At 36.2% G+C, this 26,948-nt stretch overlaps 1 long non-coding RNA gene across 1 annotated transcript; it reads right to left on the reverse strand.

Moving 5' to 3' along the window:
* Positions 1–15,318: 15,318 nt before the first annotated feature.
* Positions 15,319–26,602, reverse strand: LOC137466703 (uncharacterized). The gene is made up of 4 exons (XR_010995267.1): positions 26,343–26,602; positions 25,189–25,299; positions 16,714–16,830; positions 15,319–16,098 (listed from the first exon to the last, which is right to left on the reverse strand). It is a non-coding gene; the product is annotated as an uncharacterized lncRNA (long non-coding RNA).
* Positions 26,603–26,948: the final 346 nt, after the last annotated feature.

A 26,948-nucleotide genomic window follows, 5' to 3' on the forward strand; every position in this document is an offset into this window, starting at 1 on the left:
TGGGAGAAGATACCAGCAGTCCCTCAGCTCTACAGGTGGTTCTGTCATTGTCCCTCTGTTCTGTGATTGAGTTTATTGCCCCACAGTTGTCTTGCTTTCTGTGGCTGGGTGGTGAATCTCCACAGACATTTTGTTTCAGTACCTCTGCAATGTGAATAAAAGTGAAATGCCTGCAGCTGTCTTGGCATCCGTTTCATGCATACTGATTCCAATACACATTGTCATTCCAGCAAAATGCCCAAGAAGCTACTCCACGATCCCTCTTAAGCTACCAGTACTGTCCTTCATGGCATGATTCAGAGCACTTCATAGGGACTGTAACCTTCCCTGACAACTCTAGGAACCTGACATGGTACAGTAAGAATACTCCCTGTTGTGTCTGCTTTCTGCTTAGCATTAAGATTTTGAGTGAACTCTGTAGGCTCAGGAGCATTTGTCTGAGCTATAAGTGTGTTACGGCATAAATATGGCTTTCCTTACTGCTGTAATATTTCTTACTACATCCTGCCCAAGGGATGCTCTAAGGCTGTGTCCTCTGAAACTGGTAACCTTTGTGAGGACAGAACCTATTCCAGCATCGATCCATGCTGGCCTTTTCTTTTGCTGGCCTGTCTAGTTTTCCGTCTTGCTGTTAGTTTTAGTCTAGGATATTACAAAACTGGTTTTACACTGATACTTCAGGGTATTGCAAGTCAGTCAGAGCATGCACCATGAAAAGTATATGTGTGTGCCTCGGCATAGTATAACCATAAATGTGTGATGAACACTGCTCAGATGTGTTGGAGAAAAATGTTTGTTGCCTAAAACACAAATAATGCTGAGTGTTCCACTCCTCCATCCAGGTAAAACTTGCAATTTCTCTGATGCTAAATCTTTTGTCCTTCCTCTGTCATTGACACTGCTTGGCCTAATCTGCTCATGCTACATTTTGACTATCTTCCAGTTAATTCAATCCACCCAATGGCAGGTCTTTTCAGTCCCACATTTCTTGCATAACTTTCTTTTTTTTTTTTTTTTTTTTTTTTTTTTTTTTTTTTTTTTTTTTTTTTTTTTGTATCTTTGTTTAACTGCAGTTGGCAAGTAATCCCCATCCAGCTACTCCCTCACTTCCCCCTGGTGGGACAGAGGAGAGAATTGGAAGAGTAAAAGTGAGAAAACTTGTGGGTTGAGATAAAGACGGTTTAATAGAGAAAGAAAAGCTGTCTATGCAAAAAGCTGTGTAAAAACAAGGAATTATTCACCACTTCCCACGGGCCAAAAACTCTTCAGTCATCCCCAGGAAATCAGGGCTCCATCATATATAATGGTGACTTGGGAGGACAATCACCATTACTCGGAATGTCTTCCCTCTCCCCCTTTCTTCTTCTCTTCCCATTTGTGTATGCTGTGCATGATGCTGTATGGTATGGAATATCTCTTGGGTCACTTGGGGTCAGCTGCCCTGGCTGTGTCCCCTCCCAAGTCCTTATGCACTCCCAGCCCCCTCACTGGCTGGGTGGGGTGAAGAGCAGAAAAGGCCTTGGCACTGTGTACAGTGTGAGCACTGCTCAGCAATAACAGACCTTCCCTGTGTGTATCAACACTGTTTCCAGCAAAAATCCAAACTGCATGTCAGCTATTCTTGAGAAAATTAACACTCTCCCAGGCAAAAACATCATATAAAGACAGTATAAAAATTCACTACAGAGTTATCTTGTCTAGGAGGAAAAGCCTGGACTTTGTTTCCATCAGAAGGACTCTGTGCAAGTGAACAAAGAAATGAAACACTGCAAAATCATGAGATGCAACTGCTGAAGGAAGATTTCTTCCTGTGCCGCATAGTTTCATTCTGATGAGGAAAACAGAATACAGTGGCAGAAGCAGTGAAGGCGAAGAGAGCCAAAAGTGAAAATGGCTCTGCTAACAGTGGTTGGCAAGTTTCTTCCACTTCTTATATAATTGTTACTATCTGCTATAAAGATTTCTATGAAGAAAATAATTTAATTTTCATCTGTTATTTTTACAGACGAAAACAGAGGTGAAATTGTGGAGAAACTGAAGGATGCTGAAATTATGAAGGTCACACAAGAAACAGGAAGCACAGAAGGAAATCAGATTCTTTCTATTGTTGGATTTTTAAAAACGTTTTATTAGCATTGTGTTGCACTCATATGTGAAAAGAAGCAGAACAGTCTTTTCCCCCTCTCTTTTCACTGCTCTCACACGAAGTTTAGGATATAATCTAATCTTTTGCATTTCATGGAATAAGTGGTAAGTCTCACAGAATTCCATATGTAATAGCAATATAGATATCTGTATGTATCTTGTATCATACCAATTTAAAGTTTAGTTAAGGCTCTCGTGTTAATTCAAATTACCTTGCATTTGGTGTGGTGAAAGTGCTTATATAGTACATATATAGTACTGTGTAGGTCACAGAAAGGTTTTATTTATTTTCTTCAGGGCTACAGACCTGCGCAAAAATTGATGGAGATAGATTAGGAGTGAACAGAGTCGTTTCTATCCTATGTACTATAGCTCTGAGTAGAGTTGGCCTAAAAACAGACATAGGAAGATAAGCTGGTTCACATTCAGATGAGAGACAAGTATATAGGTTAAGTGGTATTAATCACTGAGCAATTGATTTAGGTTCGGATCTTTCCAAAAATTGCAGTCTCCTTGGTGGCTCATTGGGGCTATCATGTGTTATGATGGAGACAGTTTTCACACTTGATGGGATGATAATACCTTTTCCCACTGTGAATGGTTCTTTTCATTGATGGGTTTTGCATTTTATGCAAACTCCATGTGACAAACACAAACGACAGATACTGTAACCTAAAACTATATACTAGACTTCACACATCCCAGTCCAGTAGGGACTTGAACTCTTTTTCTCTATTTTTTGCATATTGTTATCCTGTCTTGTAGAATATTTCAAGAAATAAATAAATAATTTGTAAAAGTTTTGGAAGTAAAATTTATTATATGTGTTGTTCTCAAATAACCATAAATATTCTTATTCTGAAGTCTCATTAGGGTATGAAATTTTGGTGGTTAATAGCTTAAGAGTCTTATGAAAAAAATCTGGTTATTTTTATGATCATCCACTAAATTGCTAAATCTGTCAAATTTGATTAACTTTTATACATGTGCATTAGTTAGAAGACAGCTTCATTAGCATGTTGCTGATAGAGTCCCCATTTTGGTTCAACTGGACAAGAAAATAAGCACTAAAAACATAAATGAATTGCATTAAACAAAACTGGACCAAGGGAGTATGGCAAAACTAGTAAAGTTCATACTTAATTTCATTGTTTCCTCTAGCACAGTGGATGATTTCTTATTCCAACTAATCTGTGTGTCATGTCTCTAATCCCCTTACTGCCAAGAAATCATCCTACAGCTGGTCCTCGAGGAGCATTTGGCATTTCTTTTGTGAAATTCTCAACTTCAGGGAAAGAGTTTTGCCTGTATTTTATACCCATTGACAATTTTTTTTTTTTTCTTGCCTACAAAGTCGGTACAACTGAAGAGTTATTTCCAGTCTATGTGATTGTGCTTTCCTTTGGAAGGAGGAAGGCTAATATAGGTGTGAATGAAATCCAATGTTTCCTAATTTTTTTTTTTTTTTTTTGAGGGCAGTTACCAGGGCTTGTATGGTAGCTGTATAACACATAGGGGTGATAAACGTCTCTCAGGGTTTCAGCTCAGCCTATAGCAAAGCACTGATCTGAGAATTAAAATTACATAGAGAGATTAATCATTGTCCTCTTCTGGAAAGCATGTGAAACAATATAGAGCTACTTCAGAGGGCTTGTTATAGTACAGACATATGTGACCAGGAATTCAGTTGATCCTTACATAAAAAGTGTTGCTCCAGCTCCTGATTTTGTTGGTGGTGAATTCCTATTGATATTTTGGTAAAGAATCTTGACCTAATCAAGGTTTTCTGCATTGTGTTATCTGAAATTATCACTGTGTTTTCAGTTCTACATCAGTTTTCAATGACTGGGTACATGCTTTGGCAGTGCAGGGTAGACACCCTGATATTAGAAGAGGACTTCAAATTGGTATTTAAAGGCTTGTCCTAGAATGCAGACATAAACTTCAATCTGGACCTTATAAATTGTTTTATGCAGATTTTGCACAAAAATTCCCATAGATTACCGGAAAGTGCCATTTTGAACCTTGATGTTCTCGACACCAGATCTGTGTCTAAAGACCTGAAAATCCCATTGAATCCCACTGAGAGACTGAGAGATTTTTTTTTTTTTTTTTTTTGAATAGCGGATGGATTTCATCTAGCAGGTTTTAAAGGAGTGAGGTATTCTTCTACTGAGAAATATAAACCTAAGTAATGTTGATGACTTTTCTGGCGTGCTGAGTTTAAGTTGCAGTGTTTTTCTTGTTCATGGATATTAACTGCAGCCAGAAATGGGGAATATGACAAATATTATTGCATAAAGCTTCCTAGTAGAGTGCGTACAGAGAATAATATGGCCATACAAACTGAGTTCATGGCAACCAATGTTATTACTCTGAGTGTCAAAGCAACAAATAGTGTCTGGTATCTTCTATAGCAATGCCAATATCTTTGACACAAGCTGAATGGAAAGTTGTACTGGTTTTCTAGTTCCTTGGTGAATGGCAAAGGCAAAAATTATGCCTTGCCAAGATGACTTGGACAAGTTATTTACTATATATTTCTAGGGCAAACTAATAATAAATAAGAAATATTTGTCCTGGACAAGAAAGATTTGCAGCCTGTTTCCTTGCCAACAAATGATATCTTTTGTAAAGCAATGCGACTGAGAAAAAATTGTCATATTATTTGTAAAATATTCCGAAAGCAAGAAAAGAGGATGACTCGGATAAAGCAAACATCTCTTTCATATGATATCCAGAGGTACTAACTGTGGTGGAAATAGAATTTTGTCCTTTAGCTTTGAAAATAAAGCTGAGCTCTCTAATTGCTACATATGTCACAACTGTTATTAAAATGCATTGCAATTAGTTTATTAGAGTATCAGGGCCTCAGTCATTGATCAGGACCTCAGTATGTTAAGTTGATTAAAAAAATATATCTACTTCACTACAACTGGCTCAGTGTCAGTCAGGAGACAACAGATGAATGTACAGAGATGAGTTTACATATGCAAAGCAGAGCAACTGTTCATTGTCATAGAATCACAGAATGGTTCGGGTCGGAGGGGACTTTAAAGGTCATCTAGTCCCATGGACTGGGACAACTTCCACTAGACCAGTGGATCAGGGTCGCACCCAACCTGGTCTTGAACTCTTAACAGAGTTAAAAATCATCATCTGGAAGGAGTCTAAAGGCATCAGGATTAAATTGTTGGAAAGATATGGAAGACAGTAAGAGAGGAAAATGGTAAAGACATGAAAAGCAAATGGAAGAGGTGGGCATCATCAGCCAGTATGCGATGAGAGATAGCACTGCTCTTAAAGAAATATGACTAAATGCCTCAAAATGGGTATCCCAAAAAATGGATTCCCTGGGCAATTATACTCTTATTATTTTGCTGACTGATATTGCTGATATTGCTGACTGAAGGGGGAGGAGGCAGAAGATGCTTTGTGTACTGTTTTGCACTTATGCTGTGCAGAAATCATCTTCAAAACTCACATATCACTGTCATATATCCACATATGTCAATGTAAAGAACAGGGAATAAAAGATAGAATAAAATGCCCCAGTTTGTAAGTTAGACACTTATAAGAGAGGAGTAAATTCATTGTAACTGTATTTGTTCATGATTGTAGTAATAGGTTTTTATCTGGAAAAATGTTTATTCAAATGTATCTAAAGACTAATGCAAATTATACTAATTATTATAATAATTATAATATTTTACTGATAATTTATTGAGCTTTCTTCTTTAAAGCCTTTGAGATCTGACTGAACAATAGAAAATGATATGGTTTTCCTGTGTAACTATGTGCAATATAAATATATAAATATAGATGCTGCAAACTTTAAGTGAAACATTGATGGAGAAGCAATGAGAACAACACAATTTACTCCTTACTGGAGGCTGGTTAATATATACAGAGCATAATACATGTTCTCAATTTTTTTATTTATTTAATTCCTCTTATTAAAGAGGAATTAATTGCTGATCTTGCATTTATACATTGTGCAATATTATTCACAAGAGTAACCCCACTTATTCCTATAAAAAAGCTCTTTAACATAATAATGTGTATCCATAAAATGGTTGAAGGACATACTCTAAAACAATACATGCTATATGGGGCTCTCAGAGCATTGTAGTAGAAAGTTTTTTCCTCTGAAATGGTTATTCTTTATATCAGGATTATTTCCTGGAGTACTTTTTATGATATAAGTCAGATAATTTATCTACCACCCATGGTGGAGCTTATGGGTAGGTCTACTAAGAATCCAGCCTGAATCTTCACACCTGTAGGTCAGGCTTTATGCTTGTTGCCACTTCTGATTGACAGAGTTGCTGTCTGACTAGTTGATCGTGCTTTTATTCATTGACAATTGAAAATTATTGTAATTGTAACTCAGGTCTTTTCCCTGTGATGAAACTCAGAAGGTTAAATCATAACTTTGATGTGAGGGCTAAGCCAGGTCTTTGATCTGTAAACAGGGGCACTAAAACTGAAAGAGCCTCACCTGTTTGTAAGTAATTACTGTATATTAATCTGAAGTAAATTCTGAAATTATATTGCTCTATTAGCATATCAAAGGCTTTCAGAGCAGAATATTATTTGACTAGGAGTTAGCTATTTAAGATAAGCTTACAGGATGCCAGCAAAATCATATTGCAAACACAAAAAAGAAAAGCTAAAAGGAATTCTAAAAAACAGGATATATATTCAAACTCAAAAATATTTTTATACAAGATATACAAATGTAGAGATTTTATTAGGCTCCATTTCTCACAGTGTAAGTCAAAAGAAAGTAAGTAATGTTGTAACTACATCTCAGTTCTTCATGTTTTACTGGAAATTAGGATGATCTGCTTTTCGTAACATATTTCTAATTTTGGTCAGTCTTTTCAAATTTTGCTCCTGGTGATTACCATAGCTTTAGAAAGTCAAGAAGGATAGAAACTTCACTATCCCATAAGCTCTAACTGAGTGTGAATATAAAACATGTAACAAGAGAGGGTGTATGGTTCAAACCACCGCTGGCTGCAGAGGGAACTGAATTTATGTTGCCAGCTCCAGAGTGGACTGAGCTGATCAGGGTGACCTGGGGCAGTCATCTGTGCAAAAAGAAATGCCATGAGTTTTTGTGGGGCAATGCAGTGATGTGGGTATTTGTCTGAGCCACCAATTTGGGAGGGTTGTTGAGCGCCAGGAAAAGCTTTTCTTTCAGTGCTTCCTGTTGGGCTTTGTGAGTGCAGTATGTAGCGGGCTGTGAAGCTAAGCACTGAATTCTATCTGACGCCTGTGTAAAAGGAACTTAGGCCCCCACTTGAGATTATGAATTCCATTTCCAGAGCTGAGTGTGGCAAAGTTGAGTGTTACAGCACCTGAGTGATTCTCTTGGAAAATCTGGATCTAAACTATGGCACTGTGAGTTATGAACATTAATCTTACAGTTTCATGAAAATAAATGTTGCTGATGACTGAAAGTACAACGTCTACATCAATGCCTTGGATAGAAGAGGACAAACCTAGAGAAATGCTGAATAAAATCAGCTTGACATGGAGAAGAGTCTATTCCTTTCTGCAATGTATCTTGTCAACTTTTGCAAATAAATGACTCCTTGTTACTGAACATTACAGAGGAGCAGTAATAGACATATACAATTCTCCAGGGGATGATGACCATATATTAGCCTGAAAAGCAATTTCCAAAAAAAAAAAAAAAAAAAAAAGAAAATTAAATATAAAGATAAAACTATTTATACAATGTTTCATAACCCTGTATCCTAGCCAAACTTAAATAAAAGTTAAATAATAAAAACAAGAGAAGAGCCTAATTCATTACTTAAAATGTAGACCATTTTCTTTGTCCTCTTTGACTTGCTACTTCTTGTGCAGGGTAGTTGCACTTCTTTATAAGTCTATAGATTAAACACTTCAAGCTCTTTTTTTCAGCTGTCCTGAGAGATTTTACTATGAAGACTCAGGAGTTAAAAAACCCCAAATCTCTGACACCTTTTTCTGGAAGAATAATCAATTTTTCACTAAGACAAAGTTTGATTCTTATATACATTTTCTAGGTGCCTGTTGAATAAAATTATTTCCCTTGGTTGGATAAAGCCTTGAGTAGTAATATATAAAAAGTGTACGTGAAAATCCTATCCAAGCATAATAATCAGAACCTACCTGCTTATCTACTATCTATAATAAAGGGAAATGGACTTTGTATGCCTGGCTCACACGAGTTTCAGTCTAGCAAAATGTGTTATTGTCCATTGCCTGATCTTCAGTTTCTAATTCTCTATTATGCTACCCCAATTTGTGTTCATATTTCTTTACAAAAATCAACACACACAGGAAGCTTTAAGAGGAAAGAAGGAATTAACTAGTGTCAATCTGAAATAAAATATATTTCAAATTTCTGATGAATTAAAAACTTTCTGGATCCTGCAACTCTTTAGAAAAACAGATTTTTTTTTGTCAAAAATTACACAGGTTGAGTAACTGACAAGAATATCAACATGAAAGAATTTCAAAGTCTGAAAATGTTGGAACAAGGTACCAGGAAGGCAGAAAGAATTCTGTCCGTCCCCTGTTCTGAGCTCAGGGGAAGGCTGTCTAAACCTAGACATGTCAAATGAAATTAAGTGTTCCAGGTTTTGCAAATAGGCATTTTCTTTTTAAGGCTGTTAAATTGAAAAAGTCAGAAAGTTGCACGATTCATCAAAATGGCGTTTACTAGTGTTTTTATTTTTTGTATTTTTAGCCATCATTTGACATTCTGATATCATATGATATTCTGATAATCCAGAATGAGAAATTTGATAATGAGTAACTATTGTGAATACTGGCAAAATAAAGGATTAAAATTCACTGTTAGTATTATGAGATATCAGTAAAGATGCAGCCAATACAAACTTATTAAAATACAGCTCATACATGATTAACTAAATACTTTGAAACATTTATCTACAAATTCAATGATAAGTTAGGGGGAAAGAAAAACCTCACAAAATTCTTCATGATTAAGATACTTCCAGCAACAGGAAAAGAACCTGGATAGAAATGGCACAGTATACCACATATCAGATAAGACATCTTGCTGAGGCTTGGCACTAATGTTTGAAAAATGAATTATCTGTAAAATGCAGTGCTAGTGGAAACATCTTATTTGTCTAATTACACTTTCAGCAAAATGCTATGTGTAGGAAAACAGCATGAGGTGGGGTTATTTAATCTTATTTAAGTAAAGATTATTGCATATTTTTCCTTTTATAAGAGCTCTGATTTGCATGTGTACATATTAATTAGCACATTAACTCCAAACTGGTTATGAAAAAGAAAATGGTGCTGTTATATTTAACATCATGTACCATTCAGCTTTATATACAGAGAAGTTTTAAAATATGTATGCAATGATCAAAATTATATAAACTCCTTCAGTTATTTTCATCACTCATGACCTATAGATTCTTAACTCTACCAATGCAATTAATATTGAATTTCTAGCATCAGTTTTAATGCTTGTGCAGACTTTATGCTAAAATTCTACTTAGTTACTTGCAAGTATGCTGTTTTTTTGCTAACCTATGGCAGGGGTTTCAGTAGGTGATTTGGGGTTAAGACTTGCAAGTGTGTTAAGTCTGGTAGTGAACTCCATTAAATTTATAGAGATGTTTATAATCTTATAGTTTTAGTCATGTCTAAAAATATTAACAACAACAGAGCTTTTTTTTTCAATAGAACCCAAAAGATCGCTTTTATAAAAAGACTACTGAACATCAGCCATGTCTTATAGCTGTATATTTAAAAGGCTATATATTTAAAAGGGATCTTAATTTACTTAGCAGACAATACCAGCAGACTGATACATTTGCTGATTCTCTCAAATACGGGTATTTTCATGGATTTAGCTTTTTGAACAGTATTCTTTTTTGCTATCTACATTATTTTAATGCAGTCTCAATCCATGCTAATTTAAGGTTAAAAATTGTGGATGAACCAGGAGAGAGAGAATTTCAGAGTCTCAGAACACATTCTCCGTGCCCAGATAGAACACTTCCAGAACGTATCCATTTTATCTTACTTTTGAGAAGATTTGTTATCAGAAGGTTAGAAGTTAATGTCCAAACCCTATAAATAAGGAAATCTAACTAAATCTGCTCACAGCTATTATGTTCTTCACCTTTCCATTCACTATCTTCTTGATCAACCTGGCGGTGGAGAGGTAGTCTATCAAGATTTTCCTGGTTTTTCCACTCTTTCTAACCACACAACTTTGCTCTTTCTTACCCATTTCTGTCAATGAAAGCAGCTGTACCTCAGCCTTTCTCTCTTAGGGCAACAAAAAGTGTCTTTACCTGCCTCTCTAAGAAACTTTGAGCTAGTGTTGGTCTTCAGAAACACTTCTGCAAATGGAAGATGTTCACATCAAAGCACTTGTATTCATGACAGCAGTTAATTTTTGCTTATAAAATGAATTTAACCACTAGGAAGTGCCTTAGTTTGTGCAAGATGCTGAAGCAGTGAATTTATGATCCAGAGCTCATCATCATTTGAGCAGGTTTCCTCACAATAAGAATTCTTTTATTTTAAGTTCTTTTAATAAGGCTACAGTGATACTGACAAAATATTATTTCCAAATAAGAGAGGCAATATTTGAAGGAATTAACTAGAAAAGCAAGTTAATACTGCTTTGTAAAGGCAAAGATGTGCTGATCCAAGTACCTGCAGGACCCAATCCCTGTATCTTTGGGCTTTTTTGTGCACAAATACATCTGCAACTTCTTTAATTTCAGTCTGTAATAGATTTACTGGGAAAAGTACTGCAAAAGTACAGTCTGCTTTGAAAATATTCCACCATGAAAACAACAATGAGAAAGTCCACTGTCAATAATTTGTATACCAAACACATTCTGTTCCCAAGTAAACAAATACTTGTTAGATTTCCATATGCAGACATTGCCAGAAAACCTAAAAATTATGGTTGTATATGACTAATCATCCCCATAGGCTTTTTGGTTAGTTTTAAGTTTAGAACTGCTACACCTGACTTCAGCCCTATGTTTGCTACTTATATATGTCCACAAACTAGCCTTTAGCCAATGGAAGTTCTTGCACATCTGAATATCTATGTCAGCAAGGGGTGAAGTATACTTCAGAAGTGCCTCAGCCTTGCTACTGAGTTTTGGAAGTGCTTAGCTCATTGTCTTAGTCTCAATACTAAACCTTAAATAGTTGAAATAAAGTGAAATTTCAGTCTTGGATAATTTATGTGTTCTGAGCCCTTCATGTGAATATAAAGAACATATTCCTGATGAATCAAAAGGTACCAGTTTTTAACAGGGAGCTGCAGAGAAGAATTCCCTAAAGGGAAAAAGGTTAATCATTATCCAGGTTTATTCAAAGTGAGGCCTCACTGTGCAGATAGCATCTTGCTGTTCTCTCTCTCAGGCAGTGTTTCATCCATGAGAGTAAATCTAAATTTACTAAAAGAAACACTCAAGCTTTCTCTGGATTGCCAAAGGTTGTTATTTAAAATATTGGACTATATTGGACAAAATACTGGTAAAAATACTTCAGATTTGTGAGCGCTAAAGAGGAAATTCTATAAAACACAGAGCCATTATTGATTTAATTGCTGTGCGTGTATAACTGGCTAAGTCTAATTATATCAGTTCAAGAAAAGTGAATGTAATCAAAAACATCTGACAAAGAACACCAACTAATTTCATTTGTCCAAAGGCCGTATTTATACCTCACAGATTTTATGGGACAATAGTTACTTTTTTCCCCCAAATGATATTTTTTCCTCTCTTTCCTATTTTCAATAATCAGAAATATCTCTGATTCAGAATGAAATGTCTCCATCTATGACTGATGCTGTGTTTCTCAGGTGATATTTTTAATTCATTAATTTAATTTCAATATTTAATTAAACTCATGTGCACATCTTTGGTGAGAAGTGCTGATTAAGCAAGTCAAATGCATCTGTTTGCCATGGATTAGGTCAGGACAGACTTAAGCACAAGCATTAATTACTGTGCAATAACAAGGTCCATGTGAAGGATTTTTGAGTATTTGTTGTCTCTGTGACAGAACAGTTATTAAAATGTAGAACAATGCACAGCTGCAGAAACTGGTTACTTTTAATTCCCCTTTCCTGCTTTGCTGGAGAGGTAGTTGTTGGTGTTCAGAAGAAGCAACATGCTAAATTTGTTACCTCTGGCCATGTGAGCTTGGTCCCAGGTGTTCCTGGTGGTCCTCTGTGGTCAGGTGTCCCCCAGTGGGGGACATAGTAGATGGAGTTCATGAATTGAAAGCATCTTCCACTCAATTTGATTTTTACTACTTGGCAAATGACTCTGAAGAGCTGTGCATTGATTGTTGTAATGTGTCAATTGGCAAGTAATCCAGTATCATTTTAGTTCTCATACCTCTGCCATTTATGTGCTTGGGTTTGGGGTATATTCAGATTTTTTTTTTTTAGGTTCAAGAGGGTTTTTGTTTGTTTGGGGTTTTGTTTATTCATTAGGTTTTAAAAATAGCTAACTGTCCTTTATTTAACAATATTTACACTCCTAAAACCACAATATTATGAAATATTCAGACTTCAACCAGCTTACTTATTGGTGTGCTGCCAGATCAGTCGGCCATGATGCCTTTCAAAACTTAACTAGCTATTTTCACACAGACTAACCAATAGTACATAAGCTTAAGCAGAGACAGGAGAGATAGAGATGGACATAATTTTTTTGTTGGAAAGGATCTCCAAGACCATTAGGATGAATGCATTTCTCAGGCTCAAGATCTAGATACAGGTCTAAGGCCTGGGATTCAGCTCCCAGTTCTACCCTACATTCCCTGGATAAAATTAGCCCAATAATTTACCCTCCTCATAGTTTTGTCTCTGTCTTCTAAATATGCTGCTAAGAAACGTTTATGTCTCCAAAGTCTATGTATCTTCAGGTGAATCTATCACACTCTCTGGAATAATCACTTTTTGGGAGAAGAATGATCATACTGTAATTAATACATAATTACACATAGCAGGACCTTTCTTTCATGGACCACTGCTGGCTGTGTCTGATCCCCTGGTTGTTCTGCATTTTGTATGATGACACTTGATAATCTGCTCCACGACCTTCTCTAGTATTGAGGTCAAGCTGACAGGGCTACAGTTCTCCATACCCTCCTTCCAACTCTTCTTCTAGATGGACTTGCCAGCTTGCAGTCACCTGGGACCTCCATGGTTAGCCAGGGCTGCTGGTAAATTATGGAAAGTGCCTCAGTGAGCACTTCTGTTAGCTCCCTGACCCCTCATCCATTGAGTGGATCCCATCCAGTCCCAGAGACTTGTGCAGGTTTAAGTGGCACAGCAGATCACTGGCCATTTCCCCTTGCATTATCTGGGCTTTATTCTTTTCCCTGTCTTTCAGCTTAGGGGACTGGGTACCTGGAGACCAACTATTAAAGACTAAAGCAAATAAGACATTTAGTACCTCAGCCTTCTCCTCAGCCTTTGTCATTATGTTTCCATCTGCATGCAATGAAGGATGGAGATTCTCCTTTGCTCTCCTTTTGTTGTTAATGTATTTTTAGAAATGTTTTTATAGCCTTTTATGACATTAGACAGATAAAATTCTAGCTATGCTTTGGCTCTTCTGAATTTTTAATGGCATGACCACACAACAAACATCCTTGTAGTCTTCTTGAGTTGCTTGCCCCTTCTTCCTTTAAAATTGGGCACAAATGATTCTTCACACAAATGAAATAAAGCCTCAGCTGCAGAGGGAGAAGCAGGTTTACTAGAGGATGCTCCCTCAGAGTGGGTGTCTATACATAGTAAAAATAGCATTCAGATATGGAGCCTTGGTTCAGGATGAGCAAATATAACAAGCTGGGTTTGTACTCTTCTGCAAGGCATTCTATAAAAAGTCATATAGTAAAGCTTGCTATAAATAATCTACCCCTGTTATCAATCAGCTTTTAGCATAACAAGTATGCTGCCAGTCTGCTCCACTGGCTCAATCAATGGCACATTGAGAATACACTTTTTGTTTGTGGTATCCAAGCCCGCATTCCATCATTTCAGCAGTTCATATTGTCCTTGTTATGATATTCTGATGATTTAATGATGTAGTGCTCTAAGGGGAAAAGATGACTTTTAGTTGATAAAAACCTACAGGGACTTATTTCTATCTGGGAGATAGGAAATTATTTGCAAATTTGCTTTCCTATTTTGTAAGTAAAGTACTTATTGTTTTTCTTATTCAAAACTTGCTGTTAAAAAGAATTGGGAGATGCTGTTTGTGAATTAAAATATTCAATGCTGTCAATCACAGTTAAGACCCAAATTTCCGAAATAACATTTGCCTGCAGGAACTTGCTCCCTGCCTTATCCTTCACTTCTTCTCTCCCTGCCATCTCATGTTTTTTCAGGTGTATTTTTTTTTTCCAGAAATCCCTATTTCACTTCATTTGGCATACAAAATTTACAACTTCAAGGAAGACTTTAATATTTTTGGAAGCTTGCTGGGGTCAGTTTTAAACCTGGTGACACTGTAGGTTGCTTCTTGCTTCCATTATAACTGTGAACATTTCATGCATATTCTTTCTTATATCTGTGCTACTTTCTTGTTTGCTTACTTCTAAGAGTGTCCCTGAATTGCTAGAGTGAATGATGTTATATTAGATGTTAGGAGGAAGTCCTGCACTGTGAAGGTGGTGAGGCAATGGCACAAATTGCCCAAAGAAGCTGGGGATGCCCTATCCCTGGCAATGTTCAAAGCCAGTTTGGATGGAGCTTTGAGCAAACCGGTCTAGTGGAAGATGTCCCTTCCCATGGCAGGAAGGCTTCAGAACTAGATGATCTTTATAGTCTCTTACAACCTAAACCACTCCATCATTATATAATTATATTACAATTATTATTCTTTTATTGTGAGAATGCAGAATTTTTGTTTGCATCATGCATTTAACCATTTCCGATGTGTCTTCTGTGTTCCGTGATTAATGAGAAATTGCAGATATGCTATGTCGATGTGAAAAACAACCAGAAAGCAGTTACTTATCTCTGCTACTTCAGAATTTATTGCATTGTTTCCTGTAATACATCCTCTAGCATCAGAAAGAAAAAAATCAAAAAAGTGTGATTTATTTAGAGAGAGATCTTGAAATCCACTCTATGCATACCAATTCTTGCAGTATTCCATGCCTGCTAGAATTATTGTACACAGACAACTGTTTCCAACGCTTATCAGAAAGGAGCTCTGGGTATGAGGTCTGTCTAGCTGGGTTCTATCATGATAAAAAGATTTTATCTGGGTTATAACGTCTTCAACAGAAGCTCTAACATGATCTTGGCAATAGCCTTGTGACTTCCATTGATTCTTACCTGTGAAATAAGAGATATAGCTGTGTACCACCAATGCTTCATGAACACGCCCAAATACTTAAGCCAAAACTCACCTTTTATGACCATTCACACAAAAAATAGCAAACAAACTCCAGGACAAAAGATGATTGAACCCCCTCCCAATGTGATTTTGAGACAAAGATTTATTAGTCTTAACATAGTATTCAAACCCAGAATCATCCCTGATATTTAGAAGTAAAGCAGCTGTCTTTTCAATTTGTGAAAAATTTGTTTTTCTTTCTAAAGTCCATGGAGAAATTTTAGATTTTCCATTCAGTTTACTATATCTCAATCACTACTTTTTAGACCTTCTGCACAGACTGACTGAGACCTTCCAGAGCTGATAGCTGGTCTGCACTATGCATGATACATGTCCAGATGTGAATACTTCCAGGTTCAAACCAGAAAAATACCCAGTGTAAGATACCACTGGAGGTGACAGTGCAAATGTCCTGCATGACCAGACAAGACCTGTCCAATTGCAACCATCTGGTCAAATGCAGCTCCAGAACATGACTGTTTCTTTTCTTTCCTCCCACCTGTCACAGGTTAGTCTGCAGATATTGTTGTTGGAATACAGAAAACATTTGGCTTCATTAAGTCAATTGGCAACAGATAAACATGGGGGAAAAAACCTTTTTTTTTTTTTTCTTTTTAATTATTTTCAATATCATTATTCAAAACCTTAAGCTAGCTTCACATTTGTTATCATTATGCACATGAATTTATAGTGGTTTATGATGACAGATTTGCATTTTAATATCCAGGTCAACGTATTGTTAGAATGAGGCATCTTTCTTGAGCCTGTTTCTGTGATGAGTGATTGTCCATGTTGACTAATGGGATAGTAGGTGGAGGGAGTGGGAGGCAGCCTTGAAACCCATGATCACACTTACAGAGCAGCTATTAAGGAAACCTTTGCTGCCAGCTTCTGGTTTTGTGTACCTTTACCTTATAAATTGTTGCAGCCAACAAAGCTGTGATTATACTTAACATAAATATTAAATTTAAAACTTGAGAAACATTAAGGAGAAAAAATGTAATAAGAAATAATTTTGTGAAGTATACGAGGGTTGGGATTTTCTGTCTCTTTTCATTCTTGCAATTTTTTTCCCTCTTCCCTCCCCACCCCCCTTGCACTCACTGTTGGTGATATGGTACTGAGTTACCCTTGTTTAATCAACAGTCTGATGTGGGAACTCTCACCAGGCTGATTCTTCACATCTCAGACTGTCTGGAGCCTACTTCCATCAAGCAGTGTCTTTGTACTTAACACCTTAATGGTCCTGAGGCGAGAGAGAAATAGCAATTCTTTGAAAGGAGAATAATTACACCCAGACACACAAATGCATTTGGTGCCAGATTTTGTTACCTCAAATAAGCAAAATTAAAACAAATGTCTTCTCTTCTACACTTACAGCACTTGTCTCTCTTCAGGAGGTTTAGGACAAATAGATTAGGAGACACCAATGACCTAATCCTGTGCCCTTTAAATCCTAGATAATTTTGCCATTGACTTCAGTGGGCAAAAAATCAGGCAAAATGGAAAAACCTCTTGAAGGAAATTATTCTCTTTGTTTGACATTGCTGATGTTTCACTAGTCAGCAGTTGCAGAGTGAGATATGTAGAAGATGATGAGTCACCAAATGGTTATGTGCCAATATTTAATATTAGTAAACTCTATTTATTGTCTGACATTTTTGAAAGCGATTGGTGATTTTTAGTGACCCAGCTCAGTCACATCCCATGGCATGAGCTACTTTTCAGGAATGTGCTTAAATGTTTCTGTACTTGTGGTACACACCCAGAAATTAACCCAAATCACTCGTCATAAAATTCTGCCATTTCATATAAGCTGAAACAGTATTTGTAGGCCATGACAGAGGCCACAGATTGATCCATTCTAACTGCAGTTATGTGTCTTTCAAAGAATGAAAGTTTTCTCAGATGTACTTTTGATAATATAGACAATGTGTATATTTCACCTCTCAAAAACCAATTTGTACTAACTAAACAGATCTTTTAAAGAATATATGTAATTACGGTCACCTGAAGACCTGGGTTTTAAGCTTCCTCAGTAAAGAGCTTATGCATTCCTGCCTTTTCTCACTTCCACAAACAAAGGAGAATTTGCATCTCCTGCACTGGGGAGCCAACTGCATTCACATTCAGCTTTGTGCTCTCTTTGGGTCAGGAGGTGCTTGTTGCAACCCGAGCTTATCACTCCTATCCCAAAACCTCTGACTAATTCCTCTGTTAATTAATAAAACACTGGTTGGGTGTGAGTTCTGCCCTGTGATTTTCCCATACTGTCCTATATTTTACTGTACTCCTTGGCATGGTTTTAGCTGATGATGGCTAATGGTCATTCACCACATTCAAGCACAATGCAGGGGCAATAACTTTTCCCATAAGAGAGGAAGGAGGCCTCCGTGGTTTTAGAAAAATATACCCAAGTAATGCCACACCACATCAGGTCCAAGGACTGTCTGGAGTTTGCTTTATTTACTATGTGTTGACACTGTACAGGCATGGACCATTCCACGGAGTATTTTCATATTAAGGACCACAAATGAAAGAAGGAGCTGAAAATAAAGAATTCAGTAGTGTTTTCAGCCTTTACAACCTGTAAACAAACTTAGTTTCATGCTTCCTGGATCTATGTCAATGAACACCGACCAAACCTCTCCAGCTTCTTTTGTTAACTATCTTCTTGCAAGATTCTGGTGTAGAAGAAATAAGGCATAGAATTTAACAGGAGGTAGAATCTTTACCCAATTTGAAGGAGAGTTTATGCATGATATTTTTTTTAAAACCTCCAGTAGATTAAAGCAGCAATAAACAACTTTATGTGCAATTTATCCAAACATATTTTTATTTGCAATAAAAGAGAGAGTAACTAACAAAAGAAAAATGGAACCATTGCACATGAAAACAAGTATATGAAAATAATCTCTAAAGGATAAAAAAAATGATGATGCTTATAAAATAGTTTTACATACTGGTCTTTTAAAAAGAATAAATATCTCCAAGTACCTCATGCCTTCATGTGAGATGAAAGACATTTTTCTTAAGAAAGTCTCATTAGTTACTCTAATTTGTGTCTCAGACACATCTTTTAATTATGAAGCTATATAAGTGATACATAAGAAGGGAGGTAATGCCCTGGCCATTTTTGTTAATTTATTTTCAAATTAAAAAAACAAAAAAAGATAGTGGTACAAGGACAGAAGATGTGCAATACCACCAAAATGTCATGGTAACAAAAAAAAGCAATGTACATATTTTGTGCCTTAGACTGCTGGTGAACAAAAAAATAATTTAACTATGATATCATGATCATTTTAATAACATAATCTAAAGAACAGGCATTCACCAAGTAATAAATGGTGTCTTTCAGAAAACTTTTTCTTATCTACTGTATGACCAAGGGATAACATAGTTGCTTTTTGCAGCTGGATAATGGCCTAATTATTTGCATTTCCTTGATTTTATATAAAGGGATAATATTTTGACAAGTACATTTCCTGGATTTACAGCATTACCAAAAGGAAGTTTCTTACAGCAACAGCTTTACAGCTTTCTCATTAAAGGATATATGAAGTCAGAAGGCAGGTTAGTAACAACTTCACATTTTTGCTCTTTTTAACTTGCTTTCCTATTCAAGAACAAGCCTTTGAATAAGGACTTTCTTAATCCAAAATTACTCTTCTCCCCTTCGAGAGTGATACCAATATTTTTTCTCCTAGTTGACCATTCACAATTGTACATAAATCCAAAGTGATGAAATGCCTTCCTTTCATTTAAAAGAAGTTTGTTTGAGTGTATAAAGAAGATTGGAGTATTGTACATGTGTATTTTAACTGGAATGTGGAACCTGAATTTAGTTTTTTTATACTAAAGTAGCTTCCAGAAGAGGTCTCAGCTCCTTCTCTTAAGTACTGACTTCTGAAAAAAACCTATAGGTTTCCTTTATAAAGGAGGTTATTGTATGGAGCTTTCAGCACCTGTTGTGAAGACTAGCTGGCAAGCTCTTAAAATAATATTTATACAGCATGTAAATAGGCTGTGCAATTCACGTATATGAGTATTAATCTTATATGAATTGAAAAAGTTACTGGAAAAACTCATGGAAGAAAATCTGTCACAAGGTATTGAGAAGAGAGATATTGCTCTCATCTCAGGACTTCATTGAGAAACTGTTGGAGTTGGAAGACTTTTAGGGAAGGATTTTCCTTTTATTTATTGCACCTTCTCCATAACAACAGTTACTTGTTTTGGCTGTTGTTGGGAGGATGCATTTTTACAAACTATGCTTTGTTTGCACAAACTAGAATTATTAACAGGTGGTCTAGATTCTCAGCTGGTACAGAGGAACTTTAGACTATATAGATACTGCTATGGCTTCAATGCAATAGAACTAAACTCAAACTCATATATTTTGCAAAAGTTAGAACTCTGCCTAACATAGGAATTGACACATTAATGCTGCTGACACTTTAGTATCTGGTCTTCCTGATCTGTCCTTGAAAATATTTGCTTACTAGTGGAAAGAAATTTGGAGAAGTGTATCCAAGCTGGGAATGTTCCATCTTTTATATTAAACTTTCAACTATGACTTGAGGTATTGTGTTGTATGTCTTATTCATTCCTAGCTCCTCACTTCAAAATATTGGATTAAATACATGGTCAGTAAAACTTACACAGGACCAAGACTTCAAGACTTTCCTTCTATAAATTCTCATGACTAATACCATCCACTAATTACAGCAGACTCCTACACAACCAAAAGTCATGTCCCTTAACGGTGGAATCACAGAATGATAGAATTGTTTGGATTGGAAAGGAGGTCATCCAGCCCAACCCCCCTGCAATGAGCAGGGAAATTAGACCAGGTTGCTCAGGGTCCTGTCCAATCTGATCTTGAATGTTTCCAGGGATGTAGCTTCTCTCTGCGTAGCCTGTTCTTTCCAGTGTTTCACCACCATTATTGTAAAAACTCTCCTGTATCTAGTCTAAATCTACATTCTCTTAGTTAAAAACCCATTACCCCACGACATATGACTGCAGATCCTGCTAAAAGGTTTGTCCTTGTCCTTCTTAGAGGCCACTGTTACATAATGCAACATGCTATAAGGTTCCACCAGAGCCTTCTCTTCTCCAGGATGAACAACCCCAACTCTCTCAGACTGCCTTCATAGCAGAGGAAACAGTCCTCTGAGCATTTCAGTGGCCTTCTCTGGACCCTCTCCAACAGGTCCATGTCCTTCGGGTGCTGGGGGCCCCAGAGATGGACGCAATACTCCAGACAGGGTGTCACTAGTGCAAAGGAAAGAGAAAGAATCGCTTCCCTTGACCTACTGGTTGTGTTTCTTGTGATACAATGGAGGACATGGTTGGCTTTCTGGGCTGTGAGTATGTTGTGAAGTGTTTCATCCACCAGCACCCTCAAGTCTTTCTTCTCAGGGCTACTTGCAATCCCTTTTCCCCCAGCTAGTATTGAATTGATACTGGGGATTGCCCTGACACATGTGCAGGCCCTTCCAATTTGCCTTATTGAGGTTCTCACTTCTTAAGCTTGTCCAAGTCCATCTGAATGGCATCCCATCCTTCAGGTGTGTTAACCACACTTAGCGTCATCTAGCATCTGAATTTAGGAAAAGTTGGTATTTAGAAAAACAAGCCAACATATTTCTCTGTTGTCTTCAGAAGATCTTTAAAGCACTTAGTCAACCTCAGATGATTTTAAAAAGTAATAGGAGTGATCATCTTGTTACTTTTCAGAAAGTGCTGCTTTACATCATTGTTTCGAATAATTTTTGAATTAAAATAGCCAAAAAATTTCATTTGGTATTTTGAACTGCTTTCTTAAGGAGACCATAAATTGAAAAGTAATAAAACTTCTAATTAATTAGTTATGCTATATTTATAATTTCAAAGCGGCAATATGGTAGCAAGGACAGTCAATACCAGTGGAAGATTAAGCTGTTCTTTCTTCAGACTAAAATGGGATTACCATTTAAAGGATTGCAGATATAACTCTGCTCTTCTTCTGATCTCAAGCTCTACTGAACCCATATTCAGAGGTGCAACAACTGAATGTAATGGAAGTGGGTTAAATAAATAGTCAGACTCATCACTTAGTACTTCATGGATAAACAGAAATTTTGCTTGTCTTAAATAACCTTGGACCAAGATTACACTGCATGTCAGGGTGATTGTGTTTGAATCTATATAATTATTAAAAAGATCGGTTTGGCCAGTATTTGGACAGATGGTGTTCTCATCCCCAGTCCATGGTGTATTTGCTGGAGAGCTAAAGTTAAACTGCTTCTTTGCATTTACAATCACATTCTGCATTTTACTGACAGCAGCTTTAATTGGAAAAGCTTCAGCTTTTATCCTAGCTGATATTACTTTCCCTCTAAGATGGATACATTTTGCAATTAATTTTTCTCTGTGGACTGATTATGGTGTAAGTAATAATTAAACAAACCTTAACAGCTCCTTCCTGTATGCAAAGGCAGAAATCAGCAGCAGTAGACTCTGAACTGAGCGTTTTCATTTGTATAGTTCTGTGCAGAATATTTTCATTTCTGCTGTGAGTTCTTTACTGAACAAAAATATTTCCTGTGTATTTTGGCACTATAAGTGGAACAACTTTGAGCATGATTTTTTTTTCAGCAATTCTGTATAAGTTTTTTTCTGCACAGGTTTTAGGAATCCAAAGGCAGAAATGTAGCATATGTGGAAAAACAGTTTTTGGTTTCTATGTTTTAAATGTATCAAAAAATTAATTCTGTTGAAGGCAATGGACAAATATCATCCCTTCATTTTTATGCACCAGAGGGGAAAGAATATTTCTCAATTTATACCATGTGTGAATTTTAAACACATGCACAAAGAGACCTTCAATTATCTAAGGGCAGTAGTGGCATGGAGCAAATAGAATGAAACAATTGCCTATGGTAATCCAATTATAACTATCCCATATTAAGAAATGAACCCCTGCACACTAAGGATATCTTTAGCTCTTCTTATTCCAAAATTATCCCAATGAAGTAATTTTTTCTACAGTAGCACATTTGTGGGGTGACATATGTTTAAATTACATGCATAAATATACCACGGTAAAATAAAAATTAGTTTGGATCGCAGCACCTTATGATGTTCTGTCTTTGAATGTGTGCTATTTCCCTGGTGTAGAACTCAGAATTGTGGCACACATTCAGCAAAATATTTGTGCTCACATCCAACTTTGAGTCAGCAAATATTTACATTGCTCTTGCATTTGAATTAAATTTGTGCTAAAAAGTGTTGCTGGTAGGAGTCCTACCAAACAGCATTTCAGAAGAAGTCATTGCATATAAAGACCTTTATTTTCAGAATCTGAAACTGGGCATATAAAAATAGAAGCTTAGGATATAACTTTTTTTCCCTCAAAATATTATGTAAACACATATAACAAATACACATATAGCATATATTGCATAAGCAGAAATTATATATATTTAAAAAATTTTAGATAACACTGTCTAAAGGTGCTTTTGGGCACCTTTTAACAGTTACTTCCCAATTGTAGGCAGCTAGACTCAAAATTCTGTAAATTTACCTTTATGGGATTCTAAATCACTTTTCTTAAAGACCCTCATAATGCAATTAATAATGGCTAATCAGAAAAGTTTTTGAATAGTTCCTCAGCACTGTGCAATATTAATACTCAATGCCATGACAATGCACTGGGTGCCACAGACAGAACTAGCATTTAATTAGGAGGAAAACAAGGACTTATTTTGGCTCTACTGTTTCTGTAGACTGGTAAGTTCATCACTACATTGAGACTGAATTTTATGGCTGACTTGAAGGTGAAATTGGTGAATGAATAGACTGTCTCACATTTCACTTATCTTTTCAATCTAGGCCAAAAGAAGGAATCCCATTTCTTTTAATGAGCTTTCAGTCTTAGCTTTGCTATAGACATCTGCCCAATACCAAAGCACATTACTTGGAGGTAGATGCTACACCCTAAAATATCATAATTGTTCATTTTTTGTTCTCTGGTTTATCTTCATTTTGTCATGGAGAGGCAACCATTATGAAGGCTCTGCTTTTATGATGCATCTCAATAGTTTTCTGAATTTATTGATTTTGATCACTCTTAACTGTACTACAACCCCCATCTTACTATTATTGTGTTGACACTTACAATTTCATACTCCATAAAACATTTGACAGTGTAGCATTTTTACACATTCATATAATATATCCTTCCTTTTATTAATATACACAAAAACATCAGTACACAGGGTGGAAATACCTTTGTCATGCCTTTCCATTCCCAAATACTCAACTCAAAAATTTATTTTTAGAGATTATTTTAAGCAAACTAGAGCTTCCAATTATGTATGAAAAGATGCATCAGATTTTTCAGTTTATGGTGGCTTTAACACTTTGAAGATTCAAGTTACTAATGTGGAACAAATAGGGTGAGTGACTGAAAAATTACTTAAGGTCATAAAAGAGCTCCTTGATGACTGTGAGAGAAAAATTATTCTCAGTCCAAACATAATTCACTTTCTCACATCCCTAACCACCTCACTCCTTGTTGACATTTTTCTGGCCATTTGAGGAGAAAAAGACTGAGACCAAACACTTTCTCAGTAACCTTAAGTTTTTCTCTTTTTCTTTAATCCTAATCTTAATTTTTATAAACCAATTTTCAAAGGCAGCTACCTGCAAACACAACACAGTCAACTAGAAAAGATATATTCTCTGGACAGACCATCATCTGAAATCATTAAACTGCATTGCTTGATGGGGATCTTTTTTTTTTTCCCACTTCCATAATTCTGGACTCATACCTTCCCAGCTCTCCCCTGAAAAAAGCTTTTCTAACAACACATCTCCGCCAATTTTTAGCAAACCAAATAATACAGTTTAAGCAAATACTTCCCAAAACAACAACTTTTTATTTTTCAGTGGAACATTCAGAGCAGTAATTATCTGTTTCACTCTCCATGAGCCTCAACAGCCATCAGATTTATATTTTATTAACACCCCATTAGCTTCAATTGTAATTTTTTTTTTTTTTTTTTTTTTTACAAATTATGTGCTCTTGAGTACTAAGTGAATTTAAATAACTACCATAGAACAAAATTTAATTATAGAGTGGGATTTGCAGTAGTCAACAAATTGCATTCCTCATTCCCTCTCCCCTGCAACTTGTCTTGTTTTCACCCTTGATTAAAGTAGAGACAACCCAATTCCATTTTCAATAACTCTGTAGGAACAGCAAGGTATAAAGGGCTGCCAGAGTCAGCGCATCATGTAGCTAGGCTTACTCATATGTAGGCAGAGGATGCTGATGTCAACTCTAAAGAGAGCTGTGAGATCAAATACCAAATTCAAAATTTGGGATTGGGGTTCAGGTCCATCCTGTGACCCAAGTGAAAATCAAATTCCAGGAAAGCATTTCTAGCCTTTGGGTCATATGTTTAATTGAAGTGGATATCTGAACTTAATTAAATTGCATGCTGACATGCAAAATTGAATAAAAATAAGATGATGATGACGATGATGCTATTATTACTATTATTATGATTGTTACTATTATTGCTATTGCTATTAATATTTAATGACTGACCTTTGCTTGTGAACTTCATGATGAGCTGAGGTTTACCTACTTAGGATTAATATTTTCATAGTCAGAGATTCTTATGCAAGGCAGCTCCAAAATCCACTAAATATTTTTATTCTTGATTGGGTAGTTTCAGGAAATTTGCAAAGTGATCAGATTAAAAAAAAAAAAAAAGGTTATTTACTGGCTTTTTCTCAGGACAAAATTAATTACTAGCCAAAGAGTATTCAAACGGAATCAAAGTCAGTTTGTTGATACAGTCATTATTTAAAAGTTACAGATTTCATAAGGCAATACAGCAGTAGGATCTTTTGAATCTCACTAGTCTACTTAGAGCATCTCTTCTCCATACAGAGAATGAGATTGCACAGAGACTGGACACTTGTAAGCCTGAAAAAGTGTAAGAGGAGAAAAGCAAACAACAGATCAGGCTAAAGGCCAAATTTCCATCTTTCTTAGGTACCCAGTATTCCATTTCTATAAAACACCTTGGCTCTCTTCAGCCAAAATTTGAAGAAAATATATTCTTATCAAAGTCCATGACACTTCCTGGGAAAAAAAAAAAAAAAAAAAAAAAACCACACCAAAAAAAACCCAAACAAAAATAACAAAATACATTCCCCTATCTTTTAGGAGTTCATTTTTTGTATCTTTCTGTGGTGACCTTGAGATATTTATTTGGCCAATCAATGAAAATCCAGCAAGAAATGAACACCCAAACCTGGTTTTGCATATTGTAATTTGGACTAAAGAAACCTCAGGATATTGTAGTTTGTTCCTCTTCCCAGCAGATTACAAAGGCTATACACATTAGTGATGACTGGTATATCCATGGGTGTAATTAGTTTTTGTTTTCTGTTTTGAACTAGTATTTTCTGATTTTGTCTAACACACACAAGTTTTCAGTCTCTTTTGACCTCCATTTCTCCTACACAAAATGGCAATAAGAGTAATACATGAGATATACAGCATGTGGGTATTTGCTGTACAAATTATGCTGTTCTGGAGGAACTTGTAAATCTTTCAGTTGGGCAAGTTGTCATTAGTTACCTTCAGCAAGTAGTAGGAATTTGAAAATATGGATTGTTTTAATGGTAGAATAAAAAAAAAGTTAGACTTCCTAGAGAGTTTACTGTATCCTGGAATTAAGTTATTTGCACCTGACTTGCTGTCTTCTCCTAATAAGCTCCTTTACAGTCCTTTACTGAGTCTGGTCTTTGGAAGGCCACTATAGCGTGAGGCATTTTTCCACTGTGATTTTCCAGATAGTGTCCTTGAGAAGTATGTAGCCAACTTAGCAGGGAAGAGAAACGTTGTCAAAATTTTTATACTTAGGGCTCAGCTCCTAAACAGGATTTTTATTTTGTGTGCATGTGGTGGCTGAAATAACTTGAAGTTTGTTTTCCAGGTGTGGTATCTATTAATCTGAATGCAGGTGTATCTAGATGCAGTCTGGAGGTGAAAAAACTTAGCTTGCTTTGCATGGATTTGCTTATTGACCAGAAACCAACGAAAGTAAATGTCTCTGCCAGACCATCAATTTTATTCCAAAGAGGTTCCCTTTACTTTTAGCTTGGTAATATAGGGGAAGAGCATGACTGTGCACACTTTACAGAAAGAACATGCTTTCCTTTACCAATAACCCCACATACTTTGCATGAACTATTTCCTTTATCTAGGGAAAGTCTATTTTTTGGTAATATTTCCATCTCCAGACATTTCATCTATTATTCCAAAGCTTCACAACACACGTAATACACCCAATA

The sequence above is a fragment of the Anomalospiza imberbis genome, chromosome 2 (genome assembly GCF_031753505.1).
Source record: "Anomalospiza imberbis isolate Cuckoo-Finch-1a 21T00152 chromosome 2, ASM3175350v1, whole genome shotgun sequence".
NCBI classification, from domain to species: domain Eukaryota; kingdom Metazoa; phylum Chordata; class Aves; order Passeriformes; family Viduidae; genus Anomalospiza; species Anomalospiza imberbis.